General features: G+C 38.3%; 1 pseudogene; it reads right to left on the bottom strand.

Annotated features, from left to right (window-relative positions):
* Window positions 1–15,125: 15,125 nt before the first annotated feature.
* LOC101827494 lies at window positions 15,126–16,395 on the bottom strand (annotated as a pseudogene).
* Between the last annotated feature and the right edge of the window lie 9,912 nt (window positions 16,396–26,307).

Here is a 26,307-nt window from a genome sequence, read left to right on the forward strand (position 1 = left end):
TGTCAAAGATCAGATCTTCGTACGTGTGTGGGTTAATACCCAGGTTTTCAATTCGATTCCATTGGTCTACCTGTCTATTTTTGTGCCAATACCAAGCTGTTTTCAGGACTATAGCTCTATAATAGAGCTTGAGGTCAGGGATGGTGATGCCTCCGGACGTTGCCTTGTTGAACACGGTTGTTTTGGCTATCCTGGGTCTTTTGTTTTTCCATACAAAATTGATTATTGTTCTTTGAAGGTCTGTGAAGAATTGTGCTGGAATTTTAATGGGGATTGCATTGAATCTGTAGATTGCTTTTAGCAGGATTGCCATTTTTACTACATTGATCCTACCTATCCAAGAGCATGGGAGATCTTTCCATTTTCTGAGGGCTTCTTTAATTTCTTTCTTTAAAGATTCAAAGTTCTTACGATACAGGTCTTTCACTTGTTTGGTTAGCGTTACCCCAAGGTATTTTATGTTGTTTGTGGCACTTGTAAAGGGTGATGTTTCTCTGATTTCTTTTTCAGCCCTTTTATCATCTGTATGGTTTGTCTGTCTTGTTGATTTTCTCAAAGAACAAGCTCTTCCTTATATTGATTCTTTGTATTTTTTCCTAGTTTCTACTTCATTGATTTCAGCCCTCAATTTGATTATTTCCTGGCATTGGCTCCTCCTGGGTGAGTTTGCTTCTTTGTTTTCTAGCACTTTCATTTGTGCTGTTTTCTCTAGTGTGACTATTCTCCAGTTTCTTCATGTGGGAACTTAGTGCTATGAACTTCCCTCTTAGCACTGCTTTCAAAGTGTCCCATAAGCTTGGTTATTTTGTGTCTTCATTCTCATTAAATTTTAGGAAGTCTTTAATTTCTTTTTTATTTCTTCTTTGACCCAGGAATGGTGCAATTGCACATTTTTCAATTTCCATGAGTTTGTAGGGTTTCTGCAATTTGTGTTGTTGTTGAATTCTAACTTTAATGCATGTTGGTCTGATAAGGTATATGGAGCTATTCCAATTTTTGTACCTGTTGAAGTTTGACATGTTGCTGAGTATGTGGTTGATATTTGAGAAGATCATGTGGCACTGACAAGAATATTCTTTTGTGTTTGGATGGAATGTGCTATAGATGTCTATTAAACCCAGTTGGGTGATAATTTCTATTAGTTCCTTTGCTTCTTTGTTAAGTTCCTGTCTAGTGGTCCTGCCTAGTGGTGAGAGGGGGGTATTGAAGTATCCCACTATAAGTGTGTCAGGTTTTATGTTTGATTTGATTTTTAGGAATATCTCTCTTTTTTTCTCTCTTGATATTGCTGGTTTTATTAAACATATGTAGCCCTGCAGTCTCTATTTTTATGTATGTTTTTTATTTAAATTGGAAACATGCCTGCTTTAAATGTCTATCCTGGCTCCACCTTCTGTCTCCACCAGCCCCATCACACTCCCCCACCCACAGGCCAATCCCCACATCATTCTCCAGGGAGAATCTCCAGAGTCTGTCATTTCATCCAGGGTCGGACCTAGGCCTTTCCCCATGTGTCCAGGCAGAGAGAGCATCCCTCCATGTGGAATGGGCTCCCAAAGTTCATTTGTATGCAATGGTAAACATTAGTCTACTTCCCAAAGCCTTCTCACTGGCACTACATTCATGGAGTCTGGATCAGTCCCCTATTGGCCTCTTAGTCATCAGTCTGCAATTCAAGAGCTCCCTCTTGTTCAGTCAGCTCTCTAGCACAGTCTTGACTGCGATGCTCATCACTCCTCCAACTCTGTTACTGGGTTGCAGGGGGTCAGTTCAGTGTTTAGTTGTGAGTATCTGTCTCTGCTTCCATCAGTCATCAGTCACAGGATGAAGGTTCTAGGGTGTCTTTATTTTATATGCTTGGGTTCTTGACTATTATGTGGCGAGGGGACTTTTTTGTGATCCACTCTATTTAGTGTTCTGCAAGCTTCTTGTACCTTCATTGGCATGTCTTTCTTTAGGTTTGGAAAGTTTTCTTCTATGATTTTGTTGAATATGTTTCCTGTCTCTTTGAGTTGGGTTTCTTAATCTTCTTCTATACCTATTATTCTTAGGTTTGGTCTTTTCACGGTGTCCCATATTTCCTGGATTTTGTGTTAGGGATTTGTTGGACTTCAGATTTTCTTTGATTGATGAATCTATTTCTCCTAGTGTGTTTTCAACACTTGAGATTCTCTCTTCCATCTCTTTTATTCTGTTGGTTATGCTTGCATCTGTAGTACCTGTCCATTTCTCTAGTTTTTTGATTTCCAGCAGTCCTTCAGACTGTGTTTTTTTTCTCCATGTCAGCTTTTAATCCTTGCATTGCTTGAATTGTTTCTTGTAATTTTTGCTTCATGTTTTCCTTCCTTTCTTTGGTTTTTTGGAATTTTTCTCTTATGAACATAAATGACGTTGTATTTGGGGCATAGATGTTCAGAACTGATACTCCTTCTTGGTGGATTTCTCCTATGATTAGTATGAAATTATCTCCTTCATTTCTTTTGATTGATTTTAGTTTAAAGTCAAATTTGTTAGATATCAGGAGTGCTACTCCTGCTTATTTCTTGGGTCCATTTGATTGGAAAATCTTTTTCCAACCAACCCTTAACTCTGAGGTAATGTTGACGTGTGTTTCTTGTATGCAGCAGAAGGATGGATTCTGTCTTCAAATCTATTCTGTTAGCCTGTGTCTTTTTATGGACAATTTAAGTCCATTAATGTTAGGGATATTAATGACCAATGATTACTTACTTTTGTTCATTTTTGGAGTTATTGTTGGTTGTGGAATTGTGTGTGGATTTTCATTCCTTTTTTCTTTTGGATGCTGGTAAAGTGAAATTATTGATTGCCTGTGTTTTTCTGGTTGTAGTTAACTTCCTTGGGTTGGAGTTTTCATTCCAGAACTTTCTGTAGGACTGGATTAGTGGATATGTATTGTTTAAATCTGATTTTGTCATGGAATATCCTGTTTTATCCATCTATAGTGATTAAAAGCTTTGCTGTGTATAGCAGTCTGGGCTAGCATCCGTGGTTTCTTAGTGTTGGTAGAATATCCAGGACCTTCTGGCTTTCAGAGTTTTCATGGTGAAGTCAGGTGTAATTATGATAGGTTTGTCTTTGTATGTTATTTGACCTTTTTCCTTAGCTACTCTTAATATTCTTTCTTTATTCTCTATGATTGTGGTCTTGATTGTTATGTGGTGAGGGAATTTTTTTTGGTCCACTCCATTTGGTGTTCTGTAAGCTTCTTGTACCTTCATTGTCATGTCTTTCTTTAAGTTGGGAAAGTTTTCTTCTGTGATTTTGTTGAATATGTTTTCTGCACCTCTGAAATGGTTTTCTTCACCTTCTTCTATACCTATTATTCTTAGGTTTGGTCTTTTCACGGTGTCCCACATTTCCTGGATATTTTGTGTTAGGTATTTGTTGGACTTAAGATTTTCCCTAGTGTATCTTCAACACCTGAGATTCTCTCTTCCATCTCTTGTATTCTGTTTGTTTATGCTTGCATCTCTAGTACCTGTCTGTTTGCCCAGCTTTTCTATATCCAGCATTCCTTCAGACTGTGTTTTCTTTTTTGTCTCAATTTCAGCTTCCAACTCTTACATTTTTTGAATTTTTCTTGTAATTTTTGGTTTGTCTTTTCCTCTCTTTCTTGCATTTGGTGGATTATTTGGTTTGGTTTTTTCTTCCATTTTTTGCATCTTTTGGTTTGTTTTTTCTTCCATTTCTTTAAGGGATTTTCTCATATCTTTTTTGAGAGGCTCTATCATTTTCATGTAGTTATTTTTAAGGTCTTTCTCATCTGCTTCATTTGCATTGGGTGGTTCAGGTCTTGCCGGTGTAGAGTCTTTAGACTCTGGTGATGTAATATTGGTTTTTCTGTTTCTGGGTGTGTTTTTATATTGTTTCCTTACAATCATTTCTTCCAGTGAGTGCAAAAGGCATCTCTTCCTCTCCTGGTGCGTATGTGAACATGGTTCCTTTCCGGTGGCTGTGAGCAGGTCCAATACTCTGGTAGCTTTCCTCTCATGTGAATGAAGGCAGTCCTAGTACCACGGCCTTGGCAATCTTTGGGTAGACTAAACCCTGCATTGGGCAGTCCCAAGGTCTCCAGTGGTTCTGCTCAGGGACCTGGAAGTTAGGCTCCCTTGTCCTGTCTTGGAGAATGGGACTTGGAAGCTGGCAGTCTCTGGCTGGGCTGGCTCCTGCCAGGGTAGGAGCTGCAGTTGACAGTTACTAGTTACTGTTTTAATAGCAAGAGTCAGTTCCCTTTAGGGTTGTGGGTCATGATAGTTTGACCATGTTCCAGTGGATGATCCCATACACACACATATATGGAATGAACAAATTGGATTAAACAGAAAGACATGAAGTAGGGAGACAGAAATGGGAAGGATCCAGGTGAAGTCAGAGGGGAAGTGTGAGGGTGAGTATGATCAAAATATATTCTATACATGTATGAAATTCTCAAAGACTAAGTAAAATCATTATGTTAAATTGGGTATGGTATCATAAAAACTGGAACTCAAGAGGCTTTGTGGTTTGGAATTGTGGTTGCCATTTAGAAACTCAGTCCCTGAATAGCACATCTTTCCATTGATAGCAGCAAGCATACTATTCATTTTTATCAAATATTAATAACCCTGAGTTGCAACAATATGATGTTTGTCTAATGAGTAAGATAAAGCTAGCTTTCTTGTTAAGCAGTTGAATTTATTAGACTTCTTGTGGTTGCTAAAACTCAAAAACTTTAAACCTTGGAAAAGTTCTTTTTTTCTTCTTCTTCTGGGAATAGTTCTTTCACATAAATAATAAGTAGGCTTAATGATTCCCCTCTGAGTGAAGACCCAGATGTCTGTAGAATAGAGCCTTCATTCCAAATATAGTTCATTTTCCTGAGAGGGTCTATAACTGTCACTCAAGAGCTTCTGAGTTGATTCCTTCCTTGGATGCAGAGAAGGCCTTAAAAATAACCTCTTTTTTTAATTAGATTTAATTTCTAGGCAATGATCATTTATGTTATAGAATCAACAAACTGATCTTTAAGATTTAGAAGAAATAACATCTGTGATTGCTAATCTCAGTTGTCAACTTGATGAGATCTATAATTACCCAGGAGATGGCCTCTGGGCATGCCTGTGGAGGACTCTCTTGATTTGGTTAATTGTCATGGGGGAATCTACTCACTATAGGTGGTTCCATTCCCTGGGCTAGAGATTCTGATCTGTTTAAAAATGAGAACAGGAGCTGAATCAGAAGCATTCATCTCTCTCTGCTTCTTACATGTTGACTTAAGGTGCCAAGCTGCCTAGAGGTCTGACTCTCCTAGGCCCCCATCCCCACACTGCATGATAGACTTATTTTTAACAAAATTCTGGACTATGTGATTAATTTGGTATTTCTTTATTAGTGATGGATGGGAATAATAACAGTATAGATACTTCATTTTAAAGTGGCATTAGTATATTATTTTTTCATGGCTGTTATACTAATAACTCAAGGAAGAAAGGGTTCGCTTTTACTTGGAGTTTGAGGTGACTTCCACCATGGTGGGGGAAGAATGACAACAGGAATGTGAGGGAGGTGGTCACATTACATTCATAGTCAGGAAACCAAGAGAAACGACTTCTGGTACTCATCCAGCTTTCTCCTTTTCCTCTTTTTATCCATTACAGGGCTATAGCCACCAACTTGTAGCTTGGTCTTCTCTGCTCTGTTAAATCTCTAGAAATACACTCAAAGATAAGCCCAGATCCTCTACTGAGTGAAATCCATAATAATTAGCCCTCACAATAAGTTGTAGATTTCTATGAGAAATTGATCTGATCACATCATTCTATGGTGGAAAGCAAACTCTCATGATTAGCAGCCTAGTGTTAAGACCTCCATTTGATCTTATAATTGAAGAGACTACAGGTAGCACCTTGATTTATTAGAGATAGTGATCATTTCTTTACCTCCCATGTGTCCTTACAGTTTTAGGTTTGCTCTGTAAAAACTTAGGACATGAATAATTTATGTATCAGTCTTTACAACAAGTGATTTGCATGGTGGTGTGTGCTGGACTGACAGTGATGATTGCCACAAATGAAAGCTGTTTGTGAAATGGGGTATCATAGTACAACCGGTGATCTGAAAAACAAAAACAAAAAAAAACCACTTATGTGTAGACTAACTTAGAGTAGGGCACAGTTCAAACAATGGCTTCTCTTTCTCTTGAACACCACACTTAATCAAAAAGTTTCACAAACTTCAGCTGGAAATTATTGAAATCATACTAGTGAGGGACTTCACAGTCTTCCTGAGGAAGAGCTGAGAAAGGAATGGAGACAGCACTACTCAAATGTACTTCATTATCTGACATATCTGCTTCCTAATAATACCTTATAGATATATTGATTTTGAGTATTTCCCTTTAATACCTGAGAACATGGGCACAACTTTGTTCTACATTGTTCTTAGAAAGCTGTTGAATTGGAACTGTCAAATTTATCTAATACAGTAGTATGTTGTTAGAATGCTGTTTGGGGACTACAGTTCTTGATGTGATTTTTGTGTTTTATTTCAGCAATGGCAAATCAGTCATTCTGAATTTGCCTGTTGTGTTTTATCTTTCTAGTAATGAGTTTTGATAGACTCACTCCTTTCTCAAGACCCTTCCTCTTCATAGTACACTTTAAGGAGTGACTGAACTCTTAGGATTGCTGAATAGTAAGGGGTATCCAATGTCTTTGCATTTATTTTTGTTTTCTGACCAAGATGACTAAATATTTCGTTACTTTTTGCTATTGCCTTGATTCCTCAGTCTCTGACTATGTGATGAAGATTTATAACAATACAGACTATGTTAGGGACATCACTAAGGTTCAGTTTGACTGTACATCACAGTGATATCTGTTAGTAAGATACAAAAGTATAGTACTTCTACAAGTACTATAAATCTGGCTTAAAAAACAAACAAAATAAAAACTCATCAGTTCCAGGGCTTTGATTCATATACCCATGCTTATAAATCTTGACCAATTTAGCTATCTCCCCAGACCCCATAGTATTTTTGTTTTCCTTTTATTCTGCTATCTACCTTCATTGGCAACAAATCAACTAATGTTCTATGATTCCAATTGGTTGATTTTATGTAATAGTTGGTTTGAAATCAAAGACAAAATGACATATAGCCTGAATGGCTCAGCTAATTCATATGAATGTACACTGATTTGGGCCTGTGTGGGATTTTGGAGGGTAGGGGGGTTCAATTTCTGGTAAAGAAACCATGAGGGAGATTAAACTAACAAGGAAACAAGACTAACAAAGGAAATAAACGTAAAGAAACAATCTGTAGTTCCGTATGTTTTCTCACAGATTTTTAAAATTAAACATAGATCCTGCATTGTTAGTAAAGGTCTTCAAATTTTCCATATTTGCATAATTTCAGATGAGTTGCTCTCCCTGTGCTTTTGATTTGATTAGATTAGTCTAGAGAGTAGAAATGACCATAGTCATGTGAGGATAGGATAAAAATTCAAAGGGACCCTGAAAGCCCAAGATCTTTCTTCAGTGGGTTTATTTTCATATCTTCCAGTTAGTAGTTATGAGCTAATACATCATCTCCCCAATAAACTGCTCTGAATTTCCTCTTCCTACAAACTGCTCAACATATAGTTTTGGAAAAAGCACAAGAAGATATTAGGTGTCATGATTTAAGCAAATTCCTCATATTTGTTTTCAATTTCACATGGTGCAGCTTTTAATTGAGAATCCTGATATAACTCTGTGCAAGTTCAAGCTCAGAAAACAGGGAAGGAGTCCAGGAACCTCAGACCTCTCAGCATGCATGATACCATGTGCAAGGTGGAAGGCAGCTAAAAAGCAGTGGATGCGCCTCACTGCAGAGTTCCTGGGGCTGAGCTCTGGAGCCCAGCAAAACCCAGACAGTTTCATTAGCCAGTCTGTGCGCTTGCCTAGGAAGATGGGATGGCACCGCGCCACAGCATCTGTGCTCATTTTCCACTGAGTCACTCTGATCTCTCCTAATCTCACCCACCCTTCCCTGTGTCCCTCATTTCAAAATCTGTGGCATGCTAAGAGCACTCCTTGAGAGAAATAAATAGAGATCTGCAAACTAAAAATAATAGATAATATGCTATGCTAATTGTCAACCTACTCCATCTCCATGGGCTGTGCTCTGCAGCTTTTAAATATATGTGTGTGTCTATATATAATTTGTCTTTCCACCATCTGTTCATGTCCACTGAGAGCATGTCCCCTGGGTTGCTCAGCAAACCCTCCCCTGCCAGTTCTGAGACTCTTTCCATGCCTTTGGCTCTGCAAGCTTTTTTGTTGTTGTTCCTCTTCACTGCCCCTGTTCCAGCTCTTTTTCATGGACTAGTGTCTCCAACCTCCTCAGGATACCACAGAGATGGCCAGCATTTTCAGGACTTGCCACTGGCCTAATCTGATGGCTAAGCCAACGAGCTGGCCGCGTTATTGAAAAGAAGATTATTGGGCACAACATAAAGCAAAACATGGGAGAAGCAGTAAGAATAAAATCCTGAACAGAATGCTGAAGTCAGAGGTGAAATTGCATTAGCTGTGGAAAAAGGAAACCTAAGCTGGTTGAACAGCTCTTCTGGAAAACTGCCCAAGTCTTCACCCCACAGGCTCACAGAGGGCTGCCCCTTCCTCCATCAGCCTCTTGGTGTTCATATCTGCTGTAATATTTATCATGCTGACATGTTCTTGGAGTTGGTGCATTCTTTCAGGTGTCTCTTTTAGGGCAAGCATATTATGAAATTATTCTGCATAAGATTTTTAATTATTGGAAAATAAATGTATGTCATGAAATATGACATTTTTAGTAATATACAAACTTAGAAAAATTCTAAAATCACAAAGATATACAAAGAAAAATAAGACTTTACCTAACCAGCAAGGAAGGGTGCCTGCTTGCTTTTTTAAGCAGCTACTATCAGTCATTTAGTGTATTACTCTGAGTGTCTGATACATAGTAACATACATGTCTGTATGCAATGGTATGTTTCTTAACTATTACTACAGAGTTGGAAGCTTAAACACTTTAACCCACATGAGTCCAGGATGAGAGAGCGTCCCTCCATGTTCATTTATATGCCATGGTAAACACTGATATACTACCCAAGGCCCTAGAGATTTCTGAGGCCTTCTCACTGGCACAAAATTCATGGAGTCTGGATCAGTCCCTTGCTGGCCTCTCAGCCATCAGTCGGGGGTTCAAGAGCTCCCCCTTGTCTGGTCAACTGTCTTTGTGGTTTTCACCAGCACGGTCTTGACCACTTTGCTCATCACTCCTCCATCTCTGTCACTGGGTTACAGGAGTTCAGATCAGTGTTTAGCTGTGGGTATCTGTCTCTGCTTCCATCACTGGATGAAGGTAGTCATCAATCTTATCATCAAGGAGATGCTATTAATGTAGTCTCTCCCCTATTGCTTTGTTTGCCAGTTGGTGTTATCTGTGTACATCTCTGGAAATCTCACTAGTGTCAGCTCTCTCCTCAAAGCTATAATGACGCCATAAACTATGGTATCTCTCATCCAATACTACTCTATGCTTACCTCAACTCAAACTTCCTGCCCCCCATGCCTTCTTCTCCCCTCCTCTTATCCCTCTCCCCTCCCCGATGTTCCCAATGTGCTCAGGAGATCTTGCTACATTCCACTTTTCTGGGGTATCATACATACCTCTTGGGAAACTCCGTTTCCCAGACTCACTGGCACTGGGAATTTAGGCTGACACTCCCCTGATCAATTTCCAAAATCCATATATGAGAGAGTTCATACCATGTTTGTCTTTCTGTGTCTGGGTTACCTCACTCAGGATGGTTTTCTCTAGTGCCATCCATTTGCTTGCAAATTTCAAGATTCCATTATTTTTCCCCTCTGAGTAGTCCTCCAGTGTATAAATGTACCACATTTTCTCTATCCACTCTTCAGTTGTGGGGCATCTAGGTTGCTTCCAGGATCTAGCTATTATATATAATGCAACTATGAACATAGTGGAACAGACATCCTTGTTTTGTGAATGGGCATATTTTGGGTATATGTCTAAGAGTGGAATTGTTGGGTCTTGTAGTAGACTGATTTCAATTTTACTGAGGAATCTCCATATTGATTTCCAAAGTGGATGTACAAATTTGCACTCCCACCAGCAATGGAAGAGTGTTCTCTTTTTCCATATCCTCTACAGCATAAATTGTCATTGGTGTTTTTGATTTTAGCCATTCTGACAGGAGTAAGATTGTATCTCAGAGTTGTTTTCATTTGTATTTCCCTAATGGCTAACTATGTTGAACACTTTCTTAAGTGCCTCTCAGCTGTTTTAGACTCCTCTATTGAGAATTTTCTATTTAGTTCTGTAGCCTACTTTTTAATTGGATACTTTAGTGTTTTGGAGACTTGCTTCTTGGGTTCTTTATAAATTTTGGAGCTCAGCCCTCTATCAGATGTAGGGTTAGTGAATATCTCTTCCCAATCTGTGTGGTGCCTTTTTGACTTGCTAACTGTGTCCTTTGGCTTTCAGAAGCTTCTCAGTTTCAGGAAATTTATTAATTTTCGATCTCAGTGTTTGTGCTACTGGTGTTATGTTCAGGAAGTGGTCTCCTGTACCAAGTCTTTCTAGGGTACTTCCCACTTTCTCTTCTAACAGGTTCAGTGTGGTTGGATTTATGTTGAGGTCTTTGATCCATTTGGACTTTAGTTTTGTGCATGGTGCTAGACCTGGATCTATCTGCAGTTTTCTACATGCCAATATCCAGTTATGCCAGCACCATTTGTGGAAGATGCTGTCTTTTTTCCAGTGTAAAATTTTCCCTTCTTTGTCGAAAATCACGTGTTCATATGTGCATGGGTTAATGTTGGGGTGTTCAATTTGATTCCATTGGTTTACCTGTCTTTTTTGTACCACTACCAAACTGTTTTCAGGACTGTAGTTTTATAATAGAGCTTAAAGTCAGGGATGGTGATGCCTCCAGATGTTACTCTGTTGGGCAGAGTTGTCTTGGGTAACATAGGTTTTTTCGTTTTTCCATATAAAGTTGAGAATTGTTCTTTCAAGGTCTGTGAAGAATTGTGCTGGGATTTTAATGGGGATTGCATTGAATTTGTAGTTTGCTTTTGGCAGGATTGCCATTTTTACTACATTGATCCTACCTATCCAAGAGCATGGGAGATCTTTCCATTTTCTGAGTGCTACTTTAATTTCTTTCTTTAAATATTCAAAGTTCTTGTGATACAGGTCTTTCTCTTGTTTGGTTAGCATTACCCCAAGGTATTTTATGTTGTTTGTGACAATTGTAAAGGGTGATGTTTCTCTGATTTCTTTCTCAGCCCTTTTATCATCTGTATATAGTAGGGCTACTGATTTTCTTGAGTTGATCTTGTAGCCTGCCACTTTGCTGAAGGTGTTAATCATCTGTAAGAGTTCCCTGGTAGAGTTCTTTGGGTCATTGATGTAAACTATCATATCGTCTGCAAACAGTGAAAGTTTGACCTCTTCCTTCCCAATTTGCATCCCCTTGATCCCCTTTTGTTGTCATATGGCAATGGCTAGAACTTCAAGTACAATGTTGAAAAGGTATGGAAAGAGTGGACAGCCTTGTCTTGTTCCTGATTTTAGAGGAATTGCGTTGGGTTTCTGTCCATTTAATTTTATTTGGCTGTTGGTTTACATGTATATAGCTTTTATTATGTTTAAGTATGTTCCTGTTATCCCAGATCTCTCCAAGACCTTTATCATGAAGGGGTGTTGGATTTTGTCAAAGGCTTTTTCAGCATATAGTGAGATGATCATGTGATTTTTGTTTTTCAGCTTGTTTATATGGTGGATTATGTTGATTTATTTTTGTATGTTTGACCATCCCTGCATCCCTGGGATGAAACCTACTTGATCGTGGTGAATGATTGTTTTGATATGTTCTTGGATCCAATTTGCCAGTATTTTATTGAATATTTTTGCATCAATGTTCATGAGGGATATTGGTCTGAAGTTCTCTTTCTTAGTTGTGTCTTTGTGTGGCTTCAGGATCAAGGTTATTGAAGCCTCATAGAATTGGAACTTAATCCTGGTGGATTTCTCCTGTGATGAGGCTGAAATGATCTCCTTTATCTCTTTTCATTGATTTTTATTTTAAAGTCTAATTTGTTACATATTAGGATTGCTACCCCTGCTTGTTTCTTGGGTCCATTTGATTGGAAAATCTTTCCCAACCCTTAACTCTGAAGTAACATGTGTCTGATGTGTGTTTCTTGTATGCAGCAGAAGGATGGATTCTGTCTTCGAATCCATTCTGTTAGCCTGTGTCTCTTTATGGGTGAGTTAAACCATTAATATTGAGGGAAATTAATGACCATTGATAGCTCATTCTCATTTGTTTTGGAATGGTTGTTATTGGTGAAATTGTATGTGGATTTCCACCACTTTTCCTTTTACCTGTTTGTAAAGTGGGACTGTCTATTGCCTATATTTTTCTGGCTGTAGTTAACTTCATTGTGTTGGAGTTTTCCTCCCAGAGTTTTCTGTAGGGCTGGGTTAGTGGATATGTATTGTTTAAATCTGGTTTTGTCATGAAATATCTTGTTTTCTCCATCTATATTGATTGAAAGCTTTGCTGGGTATAGTAGTCTTGGCTGGTATCTGTGGTCTCTTAGTGTTGGTAGAATATCTATCCAGGACCTTCTGGCTTTCATAGTTTCCTTGGAGAAGTCAGGTGTAATTCTGATAGGGTTGATTTTTTTATGTTACTTGGCTTTTTTCCTTAGCTTCTCTTAATATTATTCTTTATTCTCTATTATTGTGGTCTTGATTATTATGTGTTTGGGGGACTTTTTTTGGTCCACTCTTTATGGTGTTCTGTAAGCTTCTTGCACCTTCATTGGAATATCTTTCTTTAAGTTGGGAAAGTTTTCTTCTATGATTTTGTTGAATATGTTTTCTGCCCATTTTAGGTGGGTTCTTTACCTTCTTCTATACCTATATGTCTTAAGTTTGGTCTTTTCATGGTGTCCTATTTTCCTGGATATTTTGTGTTTGGGATTTTTGGACTTAAATTTTTCTTTGGTCAATGAATCTAATTCTCCTAGTGTATCTTCAACACCTGAGATTCTCTCTTCCATCTCTTGTATTCTGTTGGCTATGCTTGCATTTGTAGTCCTGACCATTTTCCCAGCTTTTCTATTTCCAGCATTCCTTCAGACTCTGTTTTATTTTTATTGCTCCTATTTATGATTTCAGCTTTTGCACTTTTTGAATTGCTTCTTGCATTTTTTGCTTTGTCTTTTTTTCCATTTCTTGCAACTTTTTGGATTGTTTTTCATCCATCTCTTTAAGGGATTTCCTCATATCCCCTGTCATTTTCATGAAGTTGTTTTTAATGTCATTCTCTTCTACTTTGTTTGTGTTGGGGTGTTTCAGTCTCGCTGTTATAGGATCCCTGGCCTCTGGTGGTGTCATATTGCTTTTTCTGTTGCTCCTTGTATTTTTATATTGTCTCCTTCCCATCTGTACTTGCACTGGGTTCCAGAAGGTGCCTGTTCCTCTCCAGGTGGGTGTGGTACCAGGGTTCTCTTCTGGTGGGTGTAGGCAAGTCCAATGTTCTGGTAGCTCTCCACTTCCTAGTCTCGTGGGTAGAGAAATGGACTAGGATGTTGGGGTACTTCAGATCCCCCTGGGATGGATGGGAGGCTGAGTGTGTCCTGGAGACAGGCCCTGATAATCTTAGTCACGTGGGTGGAGCAGGATACTAGGCTGCTGGGGTGCCTTGGCTCCTGCCGCTGGGATGGAAGATGCCAGGTTGGAAGCCACTGTGGCAGTCCCCAAGCATAGGCAGGTGGCCCAGCCTAGTCCACCTAGAAAATATTTCTCCCAAATGAAGAGACTTCGCGCACCCATGATGATCGGTAACTTTTTCTTCAGTAATTAATCCTCCAGTTTATCATCTCTTGCACCCATCAGGGGCACCCTCCACAGTGTACTTCAATGCCTTTAATCCCAGCACTCGGGAGACAGAGGCAGGAGGATCTCTGTGAGTTCGAGGCCGGTCTGGACCGACAGCCTCCAAAACAATACAGAGAAATCCTGTCTCGTAAAACCAAAAAAAAAAAAAAACCCAACAACAACAACAACAAAAAACAGTGTACTTCAATACTTAATCAGGTAAACTATATATTACCAGTGTGATTGACATACAAAATTTCCTCAGTTTTTTTATATAGAAAAGCAATTTATAAGCAGTTACACAGTTAGTCATGGAGAGTAACAGGACTGATGGTGAGACAGGTCAACCAAAATGGAGATGGCATCAAACTACAGTGGTCAAGGGCTAACTCCTAAAAAAGCAACTCTTATCAAGGATTAATTTAATTTTAAAAACAAATACAAACTAGCAATACACTCTTTCTCAACTTGAGAATGCTCTAGTGGCATGACTTTCAGTTAAAAACATACGGCTTACAACTTGGTGGTCCCAAGTTCATAAAACAAAACAGAAACAAAAAACCCACACACAACAAATCCATTTCACAGAAAGGAAAAGAATAATGTGGACACAGCTCAAGAAATATACTAATGAGCAAAAATATGAGGGGAAGGAGGAAAGTGTGATCTTAACTAAAGAAACCAAGAGTCTGGTTTACATAGAAAAATGTGCCTCCTGGAAAGTCATGTGAGAGAACCTTAAAATCTATGACTTGAGTGTCCCCTAATTCCTGAATAAAAATGACATCTTATAATATTTATACTCATGGCTCAGATACCTACTTCACTTGGCTCTAATTCCTTATCCATGCTTGTCTCTTACTTGAGAATCTGAAAAACTTGGGGATATAGATTAAGAAGAAAAATAATCAACCCATAATATGCCCCATTTTTGAAGCTACTTTAGACCTGGGTTTGTTACTAGAACATTCCTGAAGAAAATTATATAAGTCTGTGACTTTGTTTAATTAAGTCTCCCAGTTAAGATTTATAAAACACCCATGGTTTTGGCTAATAGTATTGTTGGTGGCACCTATTGTAGCTGTATAGTTGAACAAAGTCTGTGTCTCAAACCAGTATTAAATCCACCTCAGTGTTCAGAAGAAAATAAGGGTAGTCTAAATCACTAGTGCAGACATATCTAGGATCCTTGTCCTGCTAGATCCACACTTCCTTCAGGGTCTTCATCATTATAAATGTTCTCTTCCATCTGCCACACTTGCATGACATTGTCTTCTGATACAGAACAAAACACCCAAGGTTCATTCGTATTCCAGGAGAAATCAGATATCTTGTCAGTGTGACCACCTTGAATAAACAACTTTGGTGGGCCATATTTTGCATCTTCTGGGGATTGTTATTCTCCAATTTTACTTAAATCCCAGACATTCAGTCTATGATCAGTACCACTAGAAGCCAAAATAGTCTCATTGTGAGGTGACCACTGAACCTGGAGTATTTCATCCTTATATGACTCAAAGGAATGCAACTTGGGTTTCAGGTTTCTCAGACCCCACAAGGCAACAGTCTTGTCAACTGATCCTGTGGCAAGAATAAACTCGCTATAAGGATTGAAAGACAGGCAGTTCACTTCAGCAGTGTGAGCATTGACCAAGTGGCTTGGCTTGAAAGTGTTGTTTTAACGAGTATCCTAAATCATAAGTTTCTGATTGTCAGCAACAGACCCAAACAGAGACTCGTGGAGCAGATGCCAGGAAACGTCCTCTACTACTGCGGTATGCCGTATAAAGATGGTATTTGCATCCACCACTTTTCCTTCTTTTGGAACTGCACTGATGTCCCATAGACAGATGGTATAGTCATCTGAAGCACTAAGTAAGTGCCCACTGAGATTTGGATTCCAAGAAAGATGATAACCTTCCTTCTGATGTCCACGGAGACGTAAATCTGGGTTGCACTCACCAGAAGGGTCTGGTTTAGAAGGATGCTTTATGTAGTCAAAAACAAGCACATCACTGGATGGAGCCTTTGTTGCAATGATGCAAGGGTTCTGTGGTGTGTATCAAGTCCTGTTTACTTCTCCTTCATGATCTTGATTTCTATTTCAATTTTTTCACTGACTGAGACAAAACCTCCAAGTTCTCCTTTTTCACTGTCATAGTGTAATGCATCAAACTGAACATCATCATTGGGAAGCTGGACACTGGCTATCACAAGGTGATTTTGTTCATCTGATGTATGTGTTCCAAGGACAAGATGGTGAATGCTGAAATCTTTTCCTTCAGGCCTGGTTATATCTGGCAGCCACTGGAAAGTTAAACTGGGCCACTCCAGGACATGGGTCATCACCAAATCATAATAAAAGTGGTATTCTTCTTCCATATTTTGTACTCCTCATTGATGACATGTTCTTCCACCACATTGTCAAAGGTAGCTTCCTTGTCAGCCATGGCAGTAGGGGAGACAGGTGGGGTTGGGGAATCCTGGTATTGTGCATTGCAAGGGGGTGCCAATTTCCACAGATTTATGCTATTTGTTTTGGAGAATATTTTTCTTCTTTTGAGACTTCATTGTTAGTATTTTCAAAGTTCAAATGTCTACTAAGAGCCTGATCATGGTGATTTAGACATTTTGTATTATTACATTCCAGATCTTTCTAGCCTCCAACTGTAGCATGTATTGAATCTTCTAGCATGAAGAAAGGTAACCAGCTCCCTGGGCATTCTCTGCACCTAGAGTAGACCCTCCCCACTAGAAATGATCACCTTGAGTCTGGCCACACCTCAATCTTCAGTCTCCTCTAGTCCTTGCCCTGTGTCTGAGTCTTCAGACTCCTCTGGTGCCCTCTCTGAGCTTGAGACTTCAGTGCCCTCCAGTCTCCACCCTGTGCTTGAGAGTGTATCAGACCCACCTGCACCCATTGTGAGACCCATCAGAGTACTGTACCTGCTTGAACGCACTGGAAGAGATCCTTAGACCTAAACCCACCAGGAGAAGAAGAGACCCCATGAGCTCCCACTGAACGAAGTGATGGGAAGATGGCAATATAAAAACACAGCCAACAACAGAACCAGTAAAACACAACCAGAGGCTAGAGACTCTACACTAGCAAGACCTGAACATCTCAACACAGATGAAAAAGAAAAGAATGACCTTCAAAACAATCTCATGAAAATGATAGAGGCTCTCAAAGATGATATGAGAAAATCCCTTAAAGAAATGGAAGAAAAAACAAACCAAAAATGCAAGAAATCAACAAATCTCTTAAAGAAAGCAAGGAGGGTCAAGAAAAAACAATCAAACAGATGAAGGAAACAATTCAAACAGTTCAAGACCTGAAAACTGAAATAGATACAATAAAAAATACACAAACTAAGGTACAGCTGGAAATATAAAAGCTGAATAAATAATCATGAGCTACAGGTGCAAGCATAACAATCAAAATACAAGAGATGGAAGACAGAATCTGAGGCACTGAAGATAAACAAGAGGAAATAGATTCATCAACAAAAGAAAGTCTGAAATCCAACAAATCCTAAACACAAAATATCCAGGAAATATGGGAGATGATGAAAAGACCAAACCTAAGAATAATAGGTATAGAAGAAGGCAAAGAAGCCTAGCTCAATGTTGCAGAAAACATATTCAACAAAATCATAGAAGAAAACTTTCCCAACCTGAAGAAGGAGATGCCTATGAAAGTACAAGAGGCTTCCTGGACACCAAATAGACTGGACCCCCCCCAAAAAAAGTCCCCTCACCACATAAGAATCAAAACACCAAACATACAGAATAAAGAAAGAATATTAAGAACAGTGAAGGAAAAAAGCCAAATAACATATAAGGGCAAACCTATCAGAATTATACCTGATTCTCCATGGAAACTCTGAAAGCCAGAAGGTCCTAGATAGATGTTCTACAAACACTAAGAGACCACAGATTCCAGCCCAGACTACTATGCCCAGCAAAACTCTCAATCACTATAGATGGAGAAAACAAGATATTCCATGACAAAACCAGATTTCCACAATATGTATCAACAAATCAAGCCCTACAGAAAGTAATAGAAGGAAAACTCAAACCCAAGGAAGTTAACTACATTAAAAATAACATGAGCAATAGATAATCTTACTTTACCAGAAGTCAGAAAGAGGGGAAAATCTTACACACAATACCACCACCAAAAATGGATTCAAAGCAAACAAGAATCAGCAATCTATTGTCATTAATATCCCAGAATATCAATGGTCTTAACTCACCTATAAAAAGACACAGGCTTAACAGAATTGATACAAAGACAGAATCCAATATTCTGCTGCATATAAGAAACACACCTCAATTTCAAAGACATATATTACCTCAAGATTAAGGGTTGCGAAATAAATTTCCAATCAAATGGATGAAAGAAGCAAGCAGGTGTAGCTATCATAATATCTAACAAAATAGAATTCAAACTAAAATTATTTGAAAGAGATGAAGAATGTCACTTCATATTCATCATAGGAAAAATCCATCAGGATAAAGTCTCAATTCTGAACATATATGCCCCAAATACAAAGGCACTCACATTGTAAAAGAAAAAATACTAGAATTCAAATCACACATTAAACCACACACACTTATAGTGGGAGACTTCAACAACCCACTCTCACCACTGAACAGGTCCACCAGACAGAATCTTAACAAAGAAACAATGGAACTAACAGGATTTGTGACCCAATTGGGGTTAACATCCCATCCAAACTAAAAAGAATATTCCTTCTTCTCATCACCATATGGAACCCTCTCTAAAATCAACCACATTCTTGGCAATAAAGCAAACCTCAACAGATACAAAAAATATTGGAATAACCTCCTGTTTCTTGTCAGACCACCATCGCTTAAAATTAGAATTCAACACCAACACAAATTGCAGAAACCCTACAAACTAATGGAAATTGAACAATGCTCAATTGCATCACCCCTGTGTAAAGAAAGAAATAAAGAAAGAAATCAAAGACTTTCTAGAATTCAATGAAAATGAAGGCACAACATGCACAAACCTATGGATAATTTGAAAGAACTACATAGCTTAAGTGACTACATGAAGAAACTGGAGAATTTCCACACTAGAGAATTGACAGAACACCTGAAAGCTCTAGAACAAAATGAAGCAAGCTAACCCAGGAGGAGTGGATACCAGGAAATAATCAAATTAAGAGTTAAAATTAATAAAGTAGAAACAAAGAAAACAATACAAAGAAGCAATGAAAAAAGAGTTGGTTCTTTCTTTGAGAAAATCAACAAGATAGACAAACCTTTGTCCAACCTAACCAAAAGACAAAGAGAGAACATATTAATTAACAAAATCAGAAATGAAAAGGGGGACATAACAACAGACAATGGGGAAACCCAAAGAATCATCAGGTCATACTTTGAAAACCTGCGCTCCACTAAATTGTAAAATTTAAAGGAAATGGATGATTGTCTGGATAGATATCACTTACCAAAATTAAATCAAGAACAGAAAACAATTTAAACAGATCTATAACCCACAAAGCAATAGAAGCAGCCATAAACTGCTTTCCAACCAAAACCATTCAGGGCCAGGTGGCTTCAGTGCACAATTGTACCAAAAATTCAAGGAAGAGCTAATACCAATACTCTCCAAATTGTTCCACACAATAGAAGCAGATCTATTTTTATCTGCAAACTCTTTTTATGAGGCTACAATTACCTTATTACCCAAACCACACAAAGACACAGCCAAGATAGGGAATTACAGACCAGTCTCCCTCATGAACAATGATGGAAAAAATACTCATTAAATACTGGCAAATTGGATCAAAGAACACATCAAAAAACTCATACAACTTGATCAAGTAGGCTTCATCCCAGGAATGCGGGAATGGTTCAACATATGAAATTCCATCTATTTAATCCAACATATAAACAATCTGAAAAAGAAAAAACAAATGATCATCTCACTAGACAGTGAAAAAGCCTTTGATGATATCCAACAGCACTTCATGATAAAGGTCTTAGAGAGATCAGGGATACGGGAACATACTTAAACATATTAAAGCAATATACAAGAAACTGATAGCCAACATCAAACTAAATAGAGAGAAACTCAAGGCAATTCTTTTAAAATCAAGAAAAGACAAGGATGCCCACTGTCTCAATTTTTCTTCAATACTGTACTTGAACTTCTTGCTAGAACAATAAGCCAACAAAAGGAGATCAAGGGGATACAAATAGGAAAGGAAGAAGTAACACTTTCACTATTTGCAGATGATATGATAGTCTACAAAAGCGACCCCCAAATTCTACCAGAGAACTCCTACACCTTCAGCAAAGTGGCAAGAACAAATTTAACTAAAAAATATATCTCTACTACATATAGACAATAAAAGGGATGAGAAAGGTAACTCTAATGTATAACAACATTATTGAGTCTTTAAAGAAAGAAATTAAAAAAGATACCAGAAAATGGAAAGATCTCCCAAGCTCTTGGATAGGTAGGATCAATATAGTTATTAACCCACACACCTTTGAACACCTGATCTTTGACAAAGAAGATAAAACTATACAATGGAAAAAAGAAAGCATCTTTATCAAATGGTGCTGGCACAACTGGATGCTGGCATGTAAAAGACAGCAGACAGATCCATATCTATCACCATGCACAATACTTAAGTCCAAATGGACCAAAGACTTCAACATCAATCCAGCCCCACGTAACCTCTTAGAAGAAAAACTTGGAAGTACCCTTGAAAGAATTGGTAAAGGAGACTACTTCCTGAACATAACACCAGTAGCACAGACACTGAGATCGACAATTAATAAATGGGAACTCCTGAAACTGAGCAGATTCTACAGGGCAAAGGACACAGTCAACAAGACAAAAAGGCAGTCCATAGAATGGGAAAATATATTCACCTATCTCACATCTGACAGAGGACTGATCCCCAAAATTTACAAAGAAGTCAAGAAGCAAGTCTCCAGAACACCAAAGAATCCAATTAAAAAGTGGGGTACAGAACTAAATAGAGAATTCTCAATAGAGGAGTCTAAAATGGCTGAGAGACACATGAGAAAGTGCTCAACATCCTTAGCCATCCGGGAAATGCAAATCAAAGCAACTCTGAGATACCATCAAAAACACCAATGACAGTTTATTCTGGAGAGGATGTGGACAAAGGGGAATACTCCTCCACTGCTGGTGGGAATGCCAACTTGTGTAGCAGCCACTTTGGAGATCGGCGTGGAGATTCCTCAGGAAAATTGAAATCAGTCTACCACAAGATCCAGTAATATCATTCTTAGGCATATACCCAAAAGATATACACTAATGCAATAAGGACATCTGCTCAACTATGTTCATAGCCACATTATTTGTAATAGCCAGAACCTGGAAGCAATCTGGATGCTCCACAACTGAAGAATGGATAGAGAAAATGTGGTACATACTCAGCAGGAAAAAATGGAATCTTGAAATTTGCAGGCAAATGGATGTCACTAGAAGAAACCATTCTGAGTGAGGCAACCCAGTCACAAAAAGACAAACATGGTATGTACTCACTCATATATGGATTTTAGTCATAGAGCAGGGGATTGCCAGCCTATAATTCCACTGCCAGAGAGTCTGGGAAGCAGGGAGGACGCTAAGAGATATGCATGGTAACCTGGAGAAGATAAATGGGGTGAGATCTCCTAATTGGATTGGGAGCAGGAGGAGTAGAGGGAGGAGGGAGATGGAAGAAACATAGGGGAGCAGGAAGACTGAGTCAGGATAAGAATAGAGGAGAGAGTGATTAGAGATACCATAATAGAGGTATCTGTTATAGGTTGGAGGAGAGATCTGGCACTAGTGAGATTTTCAGAAATCTACAAGAATGACACCACTGGCATATATGCTACCTTAAATGTCCTCCCCTGATAATGAGATTGATGGCTACCTTAAATACCATCCTATAACCCTCATCCAGTGGCTGATGGAAGCAGAGGCAGACACCATAGGTAAAAAACAATCTGAACTCCTGGAACCCAGTTGCGAAAAGGAGTGATGAGTAAAGGAATCAAGACCTGGCTGGCAAAACCCACAGAGGCAGCTGACCTAAACAAAGGGGAATGCATGGACCCCAGTCTGATGACTGAGAGGCCATCATGTGACTAATCCAGACCTCCCCCTCCCCCTGTACCTGGGTGTCAGAAAGGAGGCCTCAGAAATCTATGGGACCTTGAAGAGTAGATCAGTATTTATTCATGGCATATAAATGAACTCTGGGAGTCCATTCCACATGGAAGAATGATCTCTCAGCCTGCACACAGGGGGGAGGACCTAGGCTTTACCCAGGATGATATGACAGACTCTGAATATCCCTTATGGAAGCTCTTAACTTCCCTGGGGATCAGAGGGGAATGAGTGGGGTGGGAGGTTGGAGAAATTGGGGGGCGTGGGGAATGAGGGGAGGGAAAGGGAACTGGGAGTAACATGTGTAAAAAGTTAAATAAAAACATTAGTATAAAAAAGAAAGGTAGCCAGTAGGGATGAATCTTCTAGGTAGTACCATCTTGATTTCTCCATACTTGAATTCAAGTAAGTGGTGTCTTCAGGAACAAGGTCTTACCATCAATTTCTGAGGGTAACTATTACCAATGGAAATAGCCTGTTATTTGGCTATTGACCTCATTGACCAACAACTCAAAAAAGAGAAAACCAATACCTACCACTTTGGTTTGTATTTACTAGGTATGATATCTGGGGAAATTTTACCTTTACAGGGTAACTCCATTTTAACCTATCTATCATCTATCTATCTATCTATCTATCTATCTATCTATCTATCTATCTATGTATCTATCTATCTATCAATCTATGTATCTACCTTATGTTTTAGAAATCTTCTCCAGTAGTAGGTTTCCATATGGTATTTTCAAAAGTCTTAATTTTAGTTATTTTTCAGAGTGGTACTCTCTCCTCTATCCTAGGATCCCAGCCCTACCCCTATGCAACCCTTCCTGTTACATTATTCCCCTGTATTCCACCTGCTTTCTGTACCCATTTACCAGACCTACTTTATGACCTCTTACTGTTGTCCTAACTTCTTTGGATACTCTAACTTAAACATACATATTTAAATATTCAGAGCTAGCATCCTCATATAAACATGGAGTGTTTGTCTTTCTGGGGTTGTGTTACCTCACTTGGAATGATTACTTTTAGCTTCATTCATTTACCTGCAAGTTTTATAATTTCATTATCTTATAAGCTTTATCATTTAAAGATTTTAAAATAAGTAAAAACACCACACACCAAAATTGATCAGACCACATTTTATACAATCAAATGAAGTTCTATATAGTTATAATTGGCATTCATTTTTATTTACAGCTGAATAACGTTTCATTGTACATATTAACAACATTTTAATTATTCATATGTTGACAGACATCTAGGATGTTCTTATTTCCTGGCTATTGTGAATAGAGGAATCATAAACATGGTTGAGCAAGTATTTATATATTAGCATAGAGAGTCTTTAAGTTATGTTGTGTAACCTACTGAGTCCGTTTAGAGTTGCTCACTGATATGCGTATTTAGAACTTACCCCTTAGCAAAATGTAAATGATTTCCCTCTTTCAGCAGCCATTGACTGTCTATAGCTCTTCATCTAGGCGAAAGGCCTTGTGAGTCTCTATTTGGAGACCTACAAATAGTCAGTAGGAAGGAAATAAAAACTGTTGAGTATCCAGCTTTAAATGGTACATCAATATTACACATTTCCTCCTCAAGGCAAAGAGGTTATTGCTAAAATGGGAAAGTTGCAATAGCCAGAGTGTGTGGATGTCTGTAACTAAACACTATGTTGTATATAACAGGGCAGTTGCACACATGAACTCACAGTGGCTGGGACTATATGCACCAGACATTTGCAAGACCAAACCAGCTAAAATCATTTGTGCAAAATCATTAAGCCCTGTCTTTTTCTGAGGATCTGAAGATCTGTTAGCAATTGATGGTGTGTGAGGCATTTGCTTCAGGAATGAGGACTGAGATTCAATTTATGCTCTAGTAAATTGTTCTACATACAGATAGTGTGACATGGACTCAGTGGGTATGAGAGAGAGACAGACAGAGAGAGAGAGACAGAGAGACAGAGAGACAGAGACAGAGAGACAGAGAGACAGAGAGACAGAGAGACAGAGAGACAGAGACAGAGAGACAGAGAGAGAGACAAAGAGAGAGACAGAGACAGACAGAGAGACAGAGAGAGACAGAGACTGAGAGAGAGCACCCCACACGAACTGGGGAGAGAAAAGTGGTGGACAGGAATGGTGGTGTATTTGATCTAAACATATATGCCTGTATGAATATTGCATAAAATTCATAAAACTGTTTAAATGACAAGATGCACAGAGTATGAAGGACCATCACTAATGCTCAAATCTTTTCTTCTTATTCAGTAATGTAACTTGACAATCATTATACATATACATGGATAGATACCCCTTTTGAAAATTTTCTCTCTTAGTATTTATAGCCTCAGTCAAGTCTTTCTGTATTTAAGGTTTTTGGCTAATGTTACTCTATTGAAATATGTACATTATGAAAGGGAAAATATATGAAATCTAATGATTTGTTAAGTTTATGTTTTCAAATTATGTAGTTGAGGACTAGAGTTATAGCTCAGTTGGTAGAGTATTTACTTACCTCGCATATACAAAGCCCAGGGTTCAATTTCCAATACCACAAAAAGTAGGAGGGGTGATGCACACCTGTAGTCACAACACATAGGAGTGGAGGCATAGGATTAGAAGCTCAAGGTCATGACTGCTACGTGCGGAATTTGAGGCCAACTTAGTTTTCATAATGTTAAAAAATTAATTGAGCAAATTGTATCAAAAACTCTATTAATATTAAAAATAGGGTTCTAAAGATCTTATTCAAATAACAATCTACTTAAAAGTAACAAGGCTTCTGTTACATTTTACTTAATGTGTCTTTTCAACCAATGTTCTCTGAAGCACCACAGGGTAGTATTAATTTTAGTAATGTTCTCAGTGTAATATTTAGTAACATACTAAAGAGTAATTGTATGAACACAGTGAACTCAGATCTGAAGTGGTAATAATTAAAATGACCTGAAAGAACTAGTTAGTAATGTTATTTTAAATGTAGACAGAGCATCACTTAGAAGGTGCATAAATTGCCCTGTATTTGTCACTGTGTTAAATTATATTGGAGCTATGACAGATAAGGGGAGATGTTGTCCTTCCAATAATTTACTTATTAATTATATGCAGAAGTATGTTTCTTTAGACATTTTCCCTTGGTTAAATTGCTCTGTATATTGTTTTTGTTAGTCTTACGTTTTAAGAGAGAGAATCTTAGTGTGACACACATCTATACTCTATGCATTTGTGTATCAATATGTATTAGCTTGTGAGTGCATGTAAAAGCCAGAGGAGGGCATTGGGTATTCTCCTGTTTGTCACATTGAGTCAGTGTCTCTCCCTTTGTTTGCTTGATTTGGTATTGTTGCTGGACTAGCCTCCAGTAAGCACCATTGATCTTCCTGTTCTACTCAGCTCAGAGCTAAGGTTCTGGGTATGCAGAGGAACACACCTATAGCATGTTACATGATTGCTGGTATCTAAACTATGGTCCCCATGATTGCATGGCAAGTGCTTTTACTTGATGAGCCATATCTTTATTAACATTGCTTTGGTTTCAATTTTTCTAGTGCTGATGATTGAGCCTAGGACCTCACACATGCTAGGCTAGAGCTCTACCACTCTACAGCTCTTGAGTTCCAGACTCTACAACATTACTTGGTCACAAGTTCCATGTTCCTTTCTGCTGACAGAAGTAAAAAAGATGGCACCAGTTTACTTCATGACCATCTGTTTGAATCCAAAAACCAAATACATATATGTTTTATTAGTAATAAACATGTTACTAAATTCTCAAATATTGTATTTCCTTTACATGAAGACACATTAGAAAACTCTAAGCAAGCCATATTAGCATTGTCATTCATTGCTGTATGTTTATTCTACACTCTCACAAATTTCCATGAAAATTTTCATATTTATGGGACTTCAGTTTGTTGCTTCTTATATTGATAACAAAACTATAATAGAAGCTTTCTCAACAGAAATGACTTGGTATATATGTCTACATACATGACAATAACTGACTTGTGATATATTATAATCCAGTAAAAGAAGATTTTTCTAATAAACCTTTGGCCCAAGCTATACTAGCACTAGTAATAATATATTTTTCATTCTGAAGCTAATTGAGACATTAAGTATTTTCAGATGAAACTGATATTTGGACACTCTTCTCTGGGCTCATCATCTTGTACAAATCA

This window comes from Mesocricetus auratus, unplaced genomic scaffold (genome assembly GCF_017639785.1).
Source record: "Mesocricetus auratus isolate SY011 unplaced genomic scaffold, BCM_Maur_2.0 Super-Scaffold_100013, whole genome shotgun sequence".
In the NCBI taxonomy this organism is placed as follows: Eukaryota; Metazoa; Chordata; class Mammalia; order Rodentia; family Cricetidae; genus Mesocricetus; species Mesocricetus auratus.